The sequence below is a fragment of the Hirundo rustica genome, chromosome 5, assembly GCF_015227805.2.
Source record: "Hirundo rustica isolate bHirRus1 chromosome 5, bHirRus1.pri.v3, whole genome shotgun sequence".
Classification (NCBI taxonomy): Eukaryota; Metazoa; Chordata; class Aves; order Passeriformes; family Hirundinidae; genus Hirundo; species Hirundo rustica.
The window spans coordinates 68,425,082-68,440,643 of NC_053454.1; the positions used below are offsets into that span (position 1 = coordinate 68,425,082).

General features: G+C 39.3%; 1 long non-coding RNA gene across 1 annotated transcript; it reads left to right on the plus strand.

Moving 5' to 3' along the window:
- Positions 1–6,442: 6,442 nt before the first annotated feature.
- LOC120753125 (uncharacterized) lies at positions 6,443–9,661 on the plus strand. Its single transcript, XR_005700979.2, has 4 exons — positions 6,443–6,533; positions 8,824–8,941; positions 9,128–9,227; positions 9,376–9,661. It is a non-coding gene; the product is annotated as an uncharacterized LOC120753125 (long non-coding RNA).
- The last annotated feature ends 5,901 nt before the right edge of the window (positions 9,662–15,562 follow it).

Below are 15,562 nucleotides of genomic sequence, written 5' to 3' on the forward strand. Positions count from 1 at the left end.
GTGTCTGTACAGACCCATTCCTGTCCGGAGTGTTTGAGCTTGTCAGTGGCTTCAGGGGATGTTGTGAAAAAGGCCTGCCTACGGTGTGAACAAGTGAATGACCTCCTTTTGCTAGTGGCTGAGCTTAGGGAGGAAGTTGAAAGATTAAGAAGTATCAGAGATAGTGAAAGGGAAATAGACTGGTGGAGTTCAGCCCTTACATCTTTAAGGGAGGCCCACCAGGAGTCAGAGGACCCATATGCCTCTCACTCTCAGGCAATAGAGGGGCACCTGGTAGATGAAGGGGAATGGGAACGGGTCCCTGCTTGGGGAGCTAATAACAATAATCCCTCCTGCCCTCCATCCCCTAGCCAGGTGCCACTTCAGAATAGGTATGAGGTCCTGGATCTAGAGAGCCAGACAGATAATTTAGAAGAAAATTATCTGCCCAGTGAGACTTCCAATTACTACTTGTCTAAAAAACGGATTATTACCTCTAACATCAAGAAAAAAAGAAGGGTGATCATAGTGGGTGATTCCCTTCTGAGGGGGACAGAAGGCCCCATATGTCGACCTGACCCATCCCACAGGGAGGTCTGCTGCCTCCCTGGAGCCCAGGCACGAAACATTACTGAGAGACTTCCTAGGCTGATTCGGCCTTCTGATTATTACCCACTGCTGATACTCCAGGCTGGCAGTGATCAGATTGAAAAGAGGGATGTCAAGGCGATTAAAAGGGAGTTTAGGGCACTGGGTCAAGAGGTTGATAGGACAGGTATACAAGTAGTGTTCTGCTCAGTTCCTTTGGTGGCAGAGAAAAATGATGAAAGAAATAGGAGAACCCACATCTTTAACAAATGGCTCAAGGGTTGGTGTTATCGGCAAAATTTTGGATTCTTTGATCATGGAGCAACCTTTATGGCACCTGCTCTAGTGGAATCAGATGGGATACATCTCTCTGTTAAGGGCAGGAGGTTTTTAGCCAATGAACTGGCAGACCTTATTGAGAGGGCTTTAAACTAGGTTTGAAGGGGGAAGGGGATGCATCTGGGCTGTGTGGAAGCAGGCCCAAGGATGATAAGACTGTGTTAAGGGAGAAATCAGTAGCCCAGCTAAGGTGCATGTATACCAATGCACGCAGCATGGGTAACAAACAGGCAGAGCTAGAGGCCATAGATGCCAGAGCATCAGAGGAACTATGATATTGTTGCCATCACAGAAACGTGGTGGGATGACTCACATAGTTGGAGCACTGCACTAGATAGCTACAAGCTCTTCAGAAGAGACAGAAAAGGGAGAAGAGGTGGAGGGGTGGCCCTTTATATTAGGGGAGTTTTGGATGTCACAGGTATTGAAACTAATGATGATGAAGTAGAGTCCCTATGGGTAAAAATTAAGGGGAAAGCCAACAAGGCTGACATCCTCCTGGGAGTCTGCTATCGTCCACCCAATCAAGATGAAGAGGTGGACAACTTATTCTATAAGCAACTGAACAATGTTTCAGGATCATCAGCCCTTGTTCTTGTAGGTGACTTCAACCTACCAGACATCTTCTGGGAACTTAATACAGCAGAAAAACAGCAATCTAGAAAGTTTTTAGAGTGTGTGGAGGATAACTTTTTGTCACAACTGGTTAGCAAACCCACCAGGGGAGGGACTGTGTTAGACCTATTGTTCACAAATAGAGATGGACTGGTGGGTGATGTGGAGGTTGGAGGCCGCTTGGGGCACAGTGATCATGAAATTATAGAATTCTCGATAATTGGTGAAATAAGGAGAAATATCAATAAGATCTCTACACTGGACTTCCGGAGGGCAGACTTTGGCCTATTTAAGAGACTTATTCAAAGAGTTCCTTGGGAAACAGTCCTTGAAAACAAAGGAGTCCAGGAGAGATGGGTGTGCTTCAAGACGGAAATCTTGAGGGCACAGGAACAGACTGTCCCTGTGTGCCGAAAGACGAGTCGACGAGGCAAACGTCCAGTCTGGATGAGCAATGAGGTTTTGAAGGAACTTAGAAATAAAAAAAAGATGTATCATCTTTTTAAGGAGGGACTGATTTCTCAGGAAGTATTTAAGGGAGCTGCTAGGGCATGTAGAAAAAAAATCAGGGAGGCCAAAGCCCAGTTTGAACTTAACTTAGCAACTTCTGTTAAAAACAATAAAAAAAGTTTTTACAAATATATCAATGATAAAAGGAAGGGTATAACCAACCTTGGTTCCTTATTGGATGAGGCAGGCAACTTAGTAATTAAAGATAAGGAAAAAGCGGAAATGCTTAATGCCTTCTTTGCCTCAGTCTTTATTGGTAGGACAGCTTATCCTCAAGACAACTGTCCTCAGGGGTTGGTAGGTGGTGCCAGGGATCAGAATGGTCCTCTTGTTATCCAAGAGGAGGCAGTCAGAGAACTGCTGGGACACTTGGATATTTATAAATCAATGGGACCAGATGGGATCCACCCTAGGGTGATGAGGGAGCTGGCAGATGAGCTTGCGAAGCCGCTCTCCATCATTTATCAGGAGTCGTGGCTCACTGGCGAGGTTCCAGGCGATTGGAAACTGGCCAATGTGACACCCGTTTACAAAAAAGGTAGGAAGGAGGATCCTGGTAATTACAGGCCAGTGAGCCTGACCTCAGTACCAGGTAAGATAATGGAGCAGTTCATACTGAGTGCTATCACACAGCACTTACAAGATGGCCAGGGTATCAGACCCAGTCAACATGGGTTTACAAAGGGTAGGTCATGTCTGACCAACCTGGTCTCCTTCTATGACCAGGTAACTCGTCTGGTAGATGCAGGAAAGTCTGTGGATGTTGTATATTTAGACTTCAGCAAGGCCTTTGATACTGTCTCCCACAGCATACTCCTAGATAAGCTGGCAGCCCACGGCTTGGACAGGAGCACTCTTCACTGGGTTAGGAACTGGCTGGATGGCCGGGCCCAGAGAGTGATGGTGAATGGTGCAGCATCCAGCTGGCGACCAGTCACCAGTGGTGTCCCTCAGGGGTCTGTATTGGGACCAGTTCTATTTAATATTTTTATAGACGACATGGACGAGGGCATTGAGTCCTTCATTAGTAAATTTGCAGATGACACTAAGCTGGGAGCTTGTGTTGATCTGTTGGAAGGGAGGAGGGCTCTGCAGAGAGACCTAGATCGGTTGGATGAATGGGCAGAGTCCAACAGTATGAAGTTTAATAAGTCTAAGTGTCGAGTTCTACATTTTGGCCACAAAAATCCCCTACAGCGTTACAGGCTGGGGACAGTGTGGCTGGACAGTGTTCAGGTGGAAAGGGACCTGGGGGTGCTGGTCGACAGCCGGTTGGATATGAGCCAGCAATGTGCCTTGGTGGCCAAGAAGGCCAATGGCATCCTGGCCTGCATTAGGAATTGTGTGACCAGCAGGAGTAGGGAGGTCATTCTTCCCCTGTACTCGGCACTAGTGAGATCACATCTTGAGTACTGTGTCCAGTTCTGGGCCCCTCAGTTTAGGAAGGATATTGAGATGCTTGAGCGTGTCCAGAGGAGGGCAACGAGGCTGGTGAGGGGCTTGGAACACAAGCCCTATGAGGAACGTTTGAAGGAGCTGGGGTTGTTTAGTCTGGAGAAGAGGAGGCTTAGAGGTGACCTTATTACTCTCTACAACTTCTTGAAGGGAGGTTGTAGACAGGTGGGGGTCGGTCTCTTCCACCGGGCAGCAACTGACAGAACAAGGGGACACAGTCTCAAGCTACGTCAGGGAAGGTACAGGTTAGATATTAGGAAAAAATTTTTCACTGAAAGAATAATAAAGCACTGGAATTGTCTTCCCAGGGAGGTGGTGGAGTCACCATCTCTGGATGTGTTTAAAAAAAGACTGGATATGGCACTTAGTGCTATAGTCTAGTTGAGGTGTTAAGGCATAGGTTGGACTTGATGATCTTAGAGGTCTCTTCCAACCTCATTATTCTGTGATTCTGTGATTCTGTGATTCTGTGATATTGGATTAATGTGCTGTTAGCAACATTATGTGTTATTACATCAGAAACGGAGAAAATAGAAACATTTTTTAAAAAATCAGCTTGTGGAATATTCCTTTTTCTGACTCTTTTGCAGGAGAGCTGATCAGTCTGTTTCCATGTCTCAGTAGAATGTTCAGTACACACGGACCTTCCTTCGGTGCCAGAAACCTAAAGTGGGCTTTCAGCAAAGCACAACATTGTTCTGGTTTGACTGTGCAGGGAGTCACTGATAGAAGACAGAAATCTTCAGTCCTCTGAAAATCATTACTGTTATACCTGATAGGTCTGTCCAAAAGTACTAAAAGTCATGATACAACTATGGGAAAAATCCACCACTTTCTGGAGGCATAAATCAAGTGCCTGGATGTATAGATACCATGGCAGGTCTAATTTTGAAATCTAGGCAATTCTTTGTCTCAATTGCCCTAAATGTAAGGGGAATGGCAGAAGAAAAAGGAAAATTCCTGAGGCATCCAGTTGTCTATAGGAAGGATTCGAGACTCTATTCATAGAGGGGTGGAAGAATCTCCTAGTGTTGAGATGATATCAGGTAACACCACTTGGTAGATCTTTAAAAACCTAAAAATATGCTTGCCTAACCTATTTGCTTTTCTGGAATAATTATGCTGGTCTGGTTTAACTGATATTTTCCATCTCTAACTTTTACAAATAAAATTATGTTCAGCTCAGTGACAAAGTCCCAACCTTCAGGGATGTTTTTTGTTTGTATTTGGTTGGTTGGTTGGTTTTTACCTGATTTGAAAATTAGATTAAATTTTGCTTCTAAGAGATGGATCCCACTTAACCTCAAAGAAGACTTTTTTTTCTCCCCAAACAAAAAGTAATAATTAATAACACATTTCCTTAGGCAGAAAACACGTATGGAAAATATTTGTGATGAACATTTAGGTTATTAGCATAGTAAAACAGGGGAATATGACTGAAATACTGTCAGCTTTTACATAATTAATGCCATTGAATGCATCCTCCTACTGTATCTGTCTATGTATTTATCCATGTCCCCAGGCTTATAAGACATAATTCTTTAGCCATATAATTATATTTGTTTAGTATATACACATTTTGTACATTCTGCATTTTAAATATTTAAAACTCTTTAATGAGATAAGGTACCTCACTGCACACCACAATAACTCTTTTCTGTCAAGCTTTTTCACCAGTGCACAATTTTATAGATGAAGTTCATGGAAATATTAAACAACAGCTCAAGAAATCTCTGTTTTTATCACTGAAAAAGCAGAGGATTTCAGCTTCACCCTAGAATGACACATAAACACTATTATTTACAAAAACAACAAAGAGAGGTAGCAGAAAAAATTCTCTGATGCCAATCAATTATATGGCAGGTAGCTTAACAACAGAATAATAATCTGGAACAGGGCAGTTTATTAGTAGGCATAAAAATGTTGATTCCATACTAGGGGCTTCTGTTAATGTATGCAAAGCATAACAAAAAGAACTGGCCTGAAAAAATAACAACAGCTTCTTCAGCATGCATGGGGAAATTACTTGTTGTTACCTCTATCAACAAATGCTGCTATTTCAAAATGAATTCATTGTTCCTCTACCTCTAGTAAATAATTATTGCATTTTGCACTCGCAAAATTTGTTTTGTCTCAGGCTCTGCATGGAGAGCTTTTTCCTTTCTCTTAGTGAGGAAAGTTTAAATAATTTTAAATATTAGAAGTGAGAAGGAATCAAACCTATGCTTATCTTTTCTAATGCAAAGGTGCAGTGCTATACATCCCAGGAGTATCACTGGAAAAAAAAAAAAACAAACTTGTAGGACAAGGAGACCAAGAGTGATATCTACCAGAGAATGTAACAAAAGTTTTTAGTAAAGAAATTTTTGGAAGAGCAGGAATCCCAATTTGACTGCATGTTTTTCAGTTGTCTTTATTTTTTCCATTGTCTGCTGATTTTGCCATCATTTTTGACCTCATCTTAGCCAGTTAAAATATTTTTGACTTTCCAATGCTAGAGATGTTACTCAGGACATTGTTCATTTCCTCAAATCTCACTGAAATCCCACACTAAAAGATGCAAATTTACTGAGCTACCAGCTTCATTAAGAATCAGAGAGGAATCAGAGCCAGATGGAGGAGCTGAACAGCTGTGTTTCAGTCTTCCCAATGTGCAAAGCAGATTTTTCTATATAAAAATTCAGGCCACCATACACCTTGCTGCTTAGTGAGAAGTGTACCTCTTCAGTCATTATGGAGACTTGAGCATGCATTATGCTAATTGCAAGATTAGAAATTACTTTTGAAAGTTAATCTCATACAGCATGAAGAAATGCTGTGTTTTAGCAGACTACAGATGACCTCACCCCTGATTAGTAATAGCTGTGTTAATTACCCAATACAGCCTCACCCCTGATGAGTCACAACTGTATCTAATAAAGGTAAGTGTGATAAAGGGAGTGGGTTAGCTGGTGAGGGGGAAATCATGAAGGAGGAGGAACCTTGAGGAAGAGGGAACCAGAGGATCATGAAGAAGGATTCTGGAGAGAGAGACTCCCTGCTGTGAGGTCAGTGTGGGTCTGCAGTTAGAGCCTGTTGTTGGAACCTGCAGTCACAATCTAGCTGGGTAAAAGCCCGCAGTCAGAGTTTAGCAGGAAATAACCAACAGTCAGAGGCTGCAAGGGAAACCTGCAGTGGGAGTTGCTGTAGCCAGAGTCAGTGAATAGTTGGGATCAGGATGGCTGAGCTGTAAAGAGGAATAAACTAGGACCCTTTTCATGCTGTGATAAAAAAGAAGTCTGTCTTGGCTCATTTCTGCCTTCTAACAAGAGGATTGCTGCAACAATTGCAATCAGACAAACAGCTGATTTTGCAAGTATGAGTTTTGAAGTACGGTATTGGCAGTTACAAAAAATCTTGTTTTGACTTCCAAAATGAGAGACTTGCTGTGGATATCATTAAGAGAGAAGAAATAAATTAAATCAAGCTATTATTTCTATAATGTCACTTCTCTGACCATAGCCTAATGTTAGAAATGAGATTTCAGAATAAAGAACATCCAAAATATTACATAAAGTGAAACATCTACAAATGATTACAAGGAAAATTTTACTTTATTAGAAAGATAGGTGCTTTGATCAGTGTTAATGAACTGTACATGAAAGGTATGGATTTCAAAGAAATTATGGAAACTGCAGTGTTGGAGGAATGTAATAATGTGTCTGGCTCTTTGCCACACACTCCTTGCTTAGTAGAAAATTGATGACTTTGTGGCCAAAACTTGTTATTTTAAGGATATTATTTTTGAAGCACTGTTAATTATTTTTAATAATATTACTTAGTGTGAACACAAGCATACCAATGCTTCATTCACTTTGTGCTTATACTGCTCTCTGAGCTCTGAAACTTGCAACCCAGCTACAGTATAGTGTTCCCATTGCCAAGTTAAATGAGTCTTCCCATAAATATGTTCTGATCAATTAATCAGTTTTTAATTAATAATCACTTGCTTTTACTGTGACCACAGTGTTTGAAATTGAGCAGTCTGAGGACAGTGGAATAAATAAATAAATTTGAGCGTAATGGCCCATGAGAAGGTGTGAGAGTAATGGCTCATATTGCTGAGAAAGCATTTGCTGTGGGAAAGAAAAAAAAGTGGATGAGAGGATACTGATAATAGTTTATCTTTCCTTATGTGTTTTCCAGTAAATGCAAAATTTAAATATATTTGCAGCTCTATGCACACAAAAAGTATTTCTGGACTTTAAGAAATCCTACCTTTTCTGTTCATGTATCATACATACCAATTAATAAATACATTATTTTTATGCAAAGCCCTGACAGGGCTGGTTTCTGTGAGAAGCTGCTGGAAGCTTCCTGCACATCTGGCTGCATCAGTTCCTGGCAGGTCCAAAGATGGATGTGCTGCTGGGCCAATCAGAAATGGTGATAATGCCCTTGTGATAACAGATTTAAGAAGAAGGTAAAAGAAACCCCCAAAAAACAAACAAAGAAATGAACCAAAATGTTGTTGCATAGTTGTAGTTACGGACAGAGAAGAACAGAGTGAGAAGATGTCAGAGGAACTGACTGCCCTGCAGATACCAAGGTCAGTGCAGAAGGAGGTGCTCCAGGCACCAGGTATTCCCCTGTGGGCTGTGGTGCAGCCCATGGTGAGGCAGCTGTGTCCCTGCAGCCCATGGAGGAGCACAAGGATGCCGAAATCCATCTGCAGCCCCTGGAAACCCATGATGACCCATGCTGGAGCAGGGCTATGCCTGGGAAGAGGCTGTAAACCTGTGGAAGGCCTGTGCCAGGGCAGGGTCCTGGCAAGGATCTGCAGACCCATGGAGAGAAGATCCCGCTTGGGAAAGGTTTCCTGCTAGGACTTATGACCCCACGGGAGACCTGTTATGGAGCAGTCTGTCCATGAATGGCTGCACCCCCTGAAAACCCCCTGGAAGAGTGGCTCATGTTGCAGCAGTTCACAGGGAGCTGTTGCCTGTGGGATGAACCCACATGGGAGAAGTTCACAGAGAACTGTCTCCTGTGGGAGGGCCCCCATGTTGGAGCAGGAGAAGGACTCCTCTCCCTGAGCAGTGGCAGAGACAATGTGTGATAAATTGACCATAACCCTCATTCCCTCTCTCCCTGCACCACTGGGGAAGGAGGGAGGGGTGGGGGAAGGTGTTTTCAAGGTCTTATTTTTCATCTCATTGTACTGGTCTGATTTTGTTAGTAATAAATTCAATTAATATCTACAATTTGAGTCTGTTTTGTCCATGATGGTATTTGGTGAATGATCCCTCTTCCAGATTTAACTCATGAAGCCTTTTATTGTATTTTCTCTTAATACAGCTGCAGAGAGAAGTGATAGAGGCTTTGGTGGGTGCCTGCCATCCAGACAGAGTCAGTCCACCACTGTACATGAAATTACTGACCTCAAGATGTGCCTCTGAAGCTTTGCAGAGCAGAGGTAGGAACATTATCAGGGGATATGTCCTAATTATTACAGAGCTCAGCACCACCACCATGAGCAAAATAAAAGCCTGAGGTAAATTCACTGCCAAAGATGCTTCTAAACTCCTGGCAAGCCTTATGGCAAGAAAGGGTTGTGTGGTTTTTTTTTTTTTTTTTTTTTTTTTTTTTTTTTTTTTTTTAGCACTGAAGTGCAAACCTTAAGGAAACAGCTGTTGTCTGTGAAAATAGAGGCTGGCAAATGAATTGGTGAAACATGTAGTTGTCTTCCTTTTGGCTTTAAGGTGAGTTCTTCATGCCTTTTGGGTAATACTTTTTTTTAAATTTTAGTTCTACATAAAAGATTATCTAATTTAACAGCCCTTCCAGTAAAAGGAAAAATCCTATTGTCCCCCTTCCTTTACTCACTTTTTCTTCCTCTCCCATTTTCAGCACTAGCATTCTGCTTTCTTGCCTTCTACTGGCTGGGCTGCACAGCTGAGCCTGCATCAGATCACTAAAGCTATCAGCAGAAGTGAATCACTTCCATATGAAGCTGATAAGGGAAGTAAAAGTCTTTGCTATATAGGCACAAGATATTTGTTTTAACTCTTCACACTTTTGTTTATTTTCATCTATCTATACATACATATATGTATGTATATTGTTAAAATAATTCCTCTGTCATATTTACTTGTCATTGATCAGTCAGCTTAATCCCAGAAAAGCCTATTACAACACAAAAGAGTCTTTGTGTTATTCTTGTCTTCTGCCTTCTGCAGATCCCCATGATATCAGATAATGTACCTGAATATGTGTCCCTGCTATTCCTCATACATTATAAAAGGTCCTTAATTCATCCTGTCACTTTTAGTGAAACAGGAATTGGAACAAAGCTGTTTATCTGCCCCACTAGCCTGGTTTAGTTTGAAGTGGGCATTTTATAACACAGTTTTTGAGTAGTGGGTGGCGATAACAAATACCAACAGACATGAAATAGAGGAACAGCCTTTTGTATGAGTTTAACAGAAGTATGAATTCCTGCTGCTTGTGTGCTACTTATTCACACAGATTTTCACAGCAGGCATTAAAGAGCACTGAAAATTCAGGCTTAAATGGTCAACATGTTTTAATCTTTTTTATTACATTATATATGTAATACACAATGTCATTCATCAGCTGTCACTTTTAATTGTTGGGTGTTGGGCATTCAGACATGTAGTGAACCATAAGAAAGAAACTTGTCAACAAAATCCATCGGGAATGTTACATTAGTAGAAGAGTTTAAGTGTTGTTACATTTTAAGTACAATAGGAAATCTTCAGACATAAAGGAGAAGGAGAACGTCCTGCTACATACAATGGCTGATTACTGCCATTCTAAGGAAAACCCTTCAAAAAAAATATGCTTTTATCTCTGATTTTTCTCATAAACACTTGTGCATCAGAGTGGGAAGAAAAATTAACAAAAACACAGGGCTCAACTAACAAGAAGAAAATTAAAATGCTACAGACAAGTTTTGCAAGAGCATTCCAAAATGTAGCCATGGATGTTCACGGCTACTTCAAGAAAACATTGTTTACCATTCTGCAGGCATCAAGTTCAGAACATACTGCTGCTTCTTTTCTTCAGGGTTTGCAGTAGGAAACACTTCACCATTTACTCTCTACTCCCAGTACATAGAAGGAGTACCAGAAATGCTCAGAGCAGAGAGACAGAACTTCTGGCACAACAGGACATGAACTGGACCATGAATGGTGCTTCCAAGCAAGAAGCATCTGTAACTACTGGGTAATTGTAGAATTGCAGAATTTAAAAATCACATCTTATGCACAAACATTTTACCTCCTTTTTGCTGAAGAAAAAAAAAAGTCGCAAAGTTATCACCAACATGTAAGAACAAAGTTAGAAAGTGCTAATTTTATAAATGACTTATTTTTCTCCCAGCTGACAAGACTGTTGAAAAGTAGTACTTTCAGTTAGGATGTAAGTAGGCTGTAAATCATTGTTTCAGCTCAATTTGTTGTTGAAGGAGCAAATCTGCACTGCAAAGTAGTTGAAACCACTGGTTAAAAGTCCTGTAATTTAGTAAAGATGATCATATTTTGTTATTTTCAGGGAGACATGTTGCAGAGCGAGAGATTCCTCTATCTCTCTTAAATCATGAGCAGGTATCAGTGACATGGCCTTTATCTCCATGCTCATTAAAATACAAGCACTAAGGCTGTATCAGAATGGGAAAACATCTCAGAACCTGAGGAAAATAAGAGACAAAATAACACTGAAGACTTGTATTGGGATAAAATGGCTGAATGCCCTAAAAGAATTATTCATAGAAAGAAATGCAAATAGATTGTTGAAAATGGAAAATCACGTGTTGCTCATTCTGTATATGAAAGAATTCCTCCATCATCCCTCCACTCCTAGGTGAATGCTAATGGAAACTGGTTGATGTAAATTTCACATTACTTTGCTGCTCATTGTTTAGGCAATCAAGCTATGGTAGTCATCTAGCTCGGCTCTGCAGGCGGTGAAGAGGGAGCAGAACTCTTACTATACAATGTATCCCATCCAAAAATTTGTATCTATAGCAGGTCAGAGGAATAGCAGAGGCAAACAATAATTACTTTGATAGCCACGCATGGAAAAGAGATGCCCAAAAAAGGGTTCTTTACCTGGATGACTAAATACAGGTTTCAAGCTTATACTTAGTAGTTATATTTTAGAGTTTTTCTGGCTTTGGTGTTTACACGTTCCTCACAAGTGTTTACTTAATCCTTGAGGCATAAAATGCAATAGGATGATAAATAGCTCAATTTTACTTTTACTTTTCATTTAGGATGAATAGTAACAGCAGAAAAGAGGAGCTTAGTAAATAAAAATGTAAAAGGATCTGAAAGCTATCACCTGTGCTCACTTTAACCCTCAGGCAAATCCCCGGAGACTGATTTTTTTTTTTTTTTTTCCCCCACGAGGACTTATCCATAAACCATTTTAAACTTGAATAGTAAATAGAATGTAATTGTCCTTTGATTTCTGGCATTCTGACTAGTTTTAATGTTTTCCAGTGGCTCAACATGAGGATATTTGCATTTTCCATTTTATTTGTTTTTAAATAAAACCAACTTGTGAAGTATAAACTTTAGAAAAAGACAGATTTAAGATTGTCTTTAGCCATTTTGAGTTATCTACATACAAATTTTCATAGCTTTTTGCTTAATTTTTTTCACAGCCCAAATTCTTTTAGTTTCACTTGGAGCTGCAGTTTTGCAAATGAAAACTTTGCTGTGACAAGATAAGCACATAGAAAATGAGGAACATCTTTGCTTTCAAAAATCTGGTTTAAGTGACTTCCTTTGAATCATACAGTAATCTTGTGACAGATGATGATACAAAATGCATTTTCTAAGCTGGCATTACATTGCCTTAACTGTAGGAATAAGGCCCACTGAAAAACAGATTGCTGCTTCAGTTTTCAGAAAAACAGTTGGTATAAAACTGAACTTACAAACTTGCATGATGAATTGCTGAGGGGCTTAGAGCAAAAGATTTCAACTACATCAGAAAGAAAAGGTACTCCCTGAATTTATTGTCCAAGTGTTCCATAAAGGTAATTATCTTACAAGAAGTATGTTTTGTCAAACAAACAATTTTTGTCCAATGCACAAATAATTTTAACTATCAAATAATTTTAACTAATTTGGTTTTTTAATTACCTCGAGTCCCGCATTTTTTAATTTTATGACTTGAAAAAGTAAGAGGAAGGTCTTAATCATATTATGGCTTAGCTGATATACACAACTATTTTCTGGACATCTTGTTGACTGTCTGAGTGTAAAAATGCAGGTTAGGTTCACATAATTAGTGACTTTATTATAAAACCTATAGAAAAGAGCCCTGAGTCAATATCAAACAGCCAGATTTATTTATGGTAATTCCCAATTTTAAGTCATGCTTTTTCAACAATATTATCTGATTTATTTTTTGTCCTCATGAAAAAGTAAAATAAGTAACCACTTAAATCTTCTTTTCCTGCTTAAGCGTAGTCATTAACACCTTGATGATAAGGGCCTAATTCCTCTCTTAATTCATAAAGAACTGATGACTAATGAGGAATTATTAGTAATACGGTAATATGAATAATTCTGTAATACAAAGAAATTATAGTCTTTTATAATTACACTTCAATGTTTTACAAATCATCACAATACCAAACTTTTGTTGGGCATTATAAATTTGATAAGCTCCCTGACATACTTAAAAGGCTTAAAAATGTGTTAGAAATAATGTGAGACAATCGTGCTGTTTCTGATTGATATATTAATATATCATTACAATTATTCCCCCCAGTTCTCCTTTGGACTGGATATTGAGCATTGCGGTAGACAGCAAGAAACTTTAGCTAGTTAAAAAGTGTTGAGAACAATTGAACTTAGTGGCTAACACAGTTGGTGCTGTATTACTACCAAGTAAGTATTGCATGGAATGGTAAATTACTATATATATATAAAATAGCAGTTCAAGGGTAAATTTAAGCTTCAATTAGGATTAAAAGTCATTACGTGGGCAATACTCTTAACTTATCTGAATCTGAGTTTTCACAAGTAGTTTGTTTATGGTAAATGTAAATAAGTCAACTCCAGTTCTATCTCCAGGACATCATGGATCATACACAGTAAAGGATAATGTGAATAATCTGGACCTCTCATATCCAGTCTTGTTTACGATAACTACATATTTAAAAAATGTAGAGATACAAAAAGAGATAATTATTTGCACCACGAGGAGATGTGGCGAAAGCTAGTCTATTACACAAATTATTAATTAAGGAATACTTACAAGAAGAATATGGCAACATGAGTGTTGCTACTCTGTCTGGTGTCTCAAGGCTTCAATAATTTTGGCTGTTTGCCAAGATCAGCATGATTTTCCCTATTTGTAACTTCTAGAAATTAAAGTTCTTTAAAAACATTCTTGAATGAAATCTTACAGCACTCCTTTGGCCTCCTGACCTACAAGGAATGTTTTAGAAGCCTTGTTACCTGCATCTCTGTAATTTCATAATGTATCTTACCATATTCAGGGAAAGATAAGAAAAGTGTTTGCTGCTTTGGATACAGGGCTGTTTCAACTGTGTATTTCCTCCTCATACGGCTTCTAAAAATTAGAATTAACATTTTGCTTTCAACTTGAAACATTACAGCTTTCAAAAGAAAGGGGTAATGGCTAGCAACTGGCTTTAATGTGGCTTAAGTGTGTTCAAAAGGCTTTATTGAGCAAGCTCAGGGACCTGACTTCTTGCTACTTGATAGCTCCACAGGGCTTAATTCTTCTAGCCTTTCATTGTCACCTTCTTTCTGTTATAAATCCCAGCAGTTCTTTGTAATTAATTGTGAAAATGAATGATATCAGTGTAGAGATAGTGGTCTTGGGCCAAAAGCAACTGCTGTATTTCATGCGCTCCTCAGAAGTGGTTATCCACCACCACGAGAACAAAGAAAATGAGGTCAACGAAAATCCCTCATTTCCACTTCAAATGAGAGCTAGTTATAAAGAACAACTTTAGCCTGCAGTTTCATTTCTACTTTTAAAATTCATCAAAGAGAGTTCTGTTAAAATACTGTGCAATGATATTAGCAGTATTAACAGGAAATAATTATGAAGAGAAATAATACCTTTTCTTGAATGGGTCCTGATATAACGTACCAATACTGCTAATGTAAAAGATTAGCCCTCTTGGTTTTCAGTGCTTTGTTAAAAGATTTTTTATTAACTAATTCAAGAAAGAAATATGACTAAGTTCTCCTTCGAAGTTCCATCCCTATCTTTCATTACAGTAGTATCTGGTAATAGAAAGTGCTTCTGGCAATACTTATCTGAGTGTAATGCATAAAATTTTTAAGACATAAAAAGGTCTGTATGGAGGATGGCTACTTGATACACACCGTGAGTATCATAACATTTGCTACCTCAGTTTAAAAATAAACCTAATAATTCTTCTAGTTCTTTTGATCTTATAATCATGAAGTTATACGGGACAAGTTCCCAGCAGAGGGAACTGTCGTAGCTCCATCAATGACAATTTACAACTCATCTGCCAATCTGACCCTGTACTTTAATCCATCGTTATGGTCTCAGACATTTGCCTTTCAGAGCTCTTTTTATCACCTTTGTCTTCTTTTTACCATTAAATGTAAAATAAAAATTTCATTTAGTTGACATCATGACTAACCCCTGCAAACTTGTCCAGTTCATAGGTACTCTTATGATTCCTTGATGAGTATGTTGTCAGAACACATGCCATGATCGCGTATTAGTAGTACCAGTGTCTATTTTCCTATTACAATTTACTTTTCAGCTTATAGGTCTGGGTCAGGGTTTGTTTGTTTGTTTGTTTGTTTTCTCCCCAGCCCCAACCAGGATTCAAGCTCTCTCAGCCTAGGTAAAAATCTGACCAAAAGCACATACAGTTCAAGAAATGCAATGGGTGGGATGTTGCTCGTATGAATTACAAATTGCAGCATTATCCATCTTGCAACCTGGTGACAAGTAACTCTAGAAAACAAGTCTTGGCATAGACTTAAATTTCCTATGTTAAATAGAAAATTTGGGAGCTAAACCAGGTTGAGGCAGCATCAGA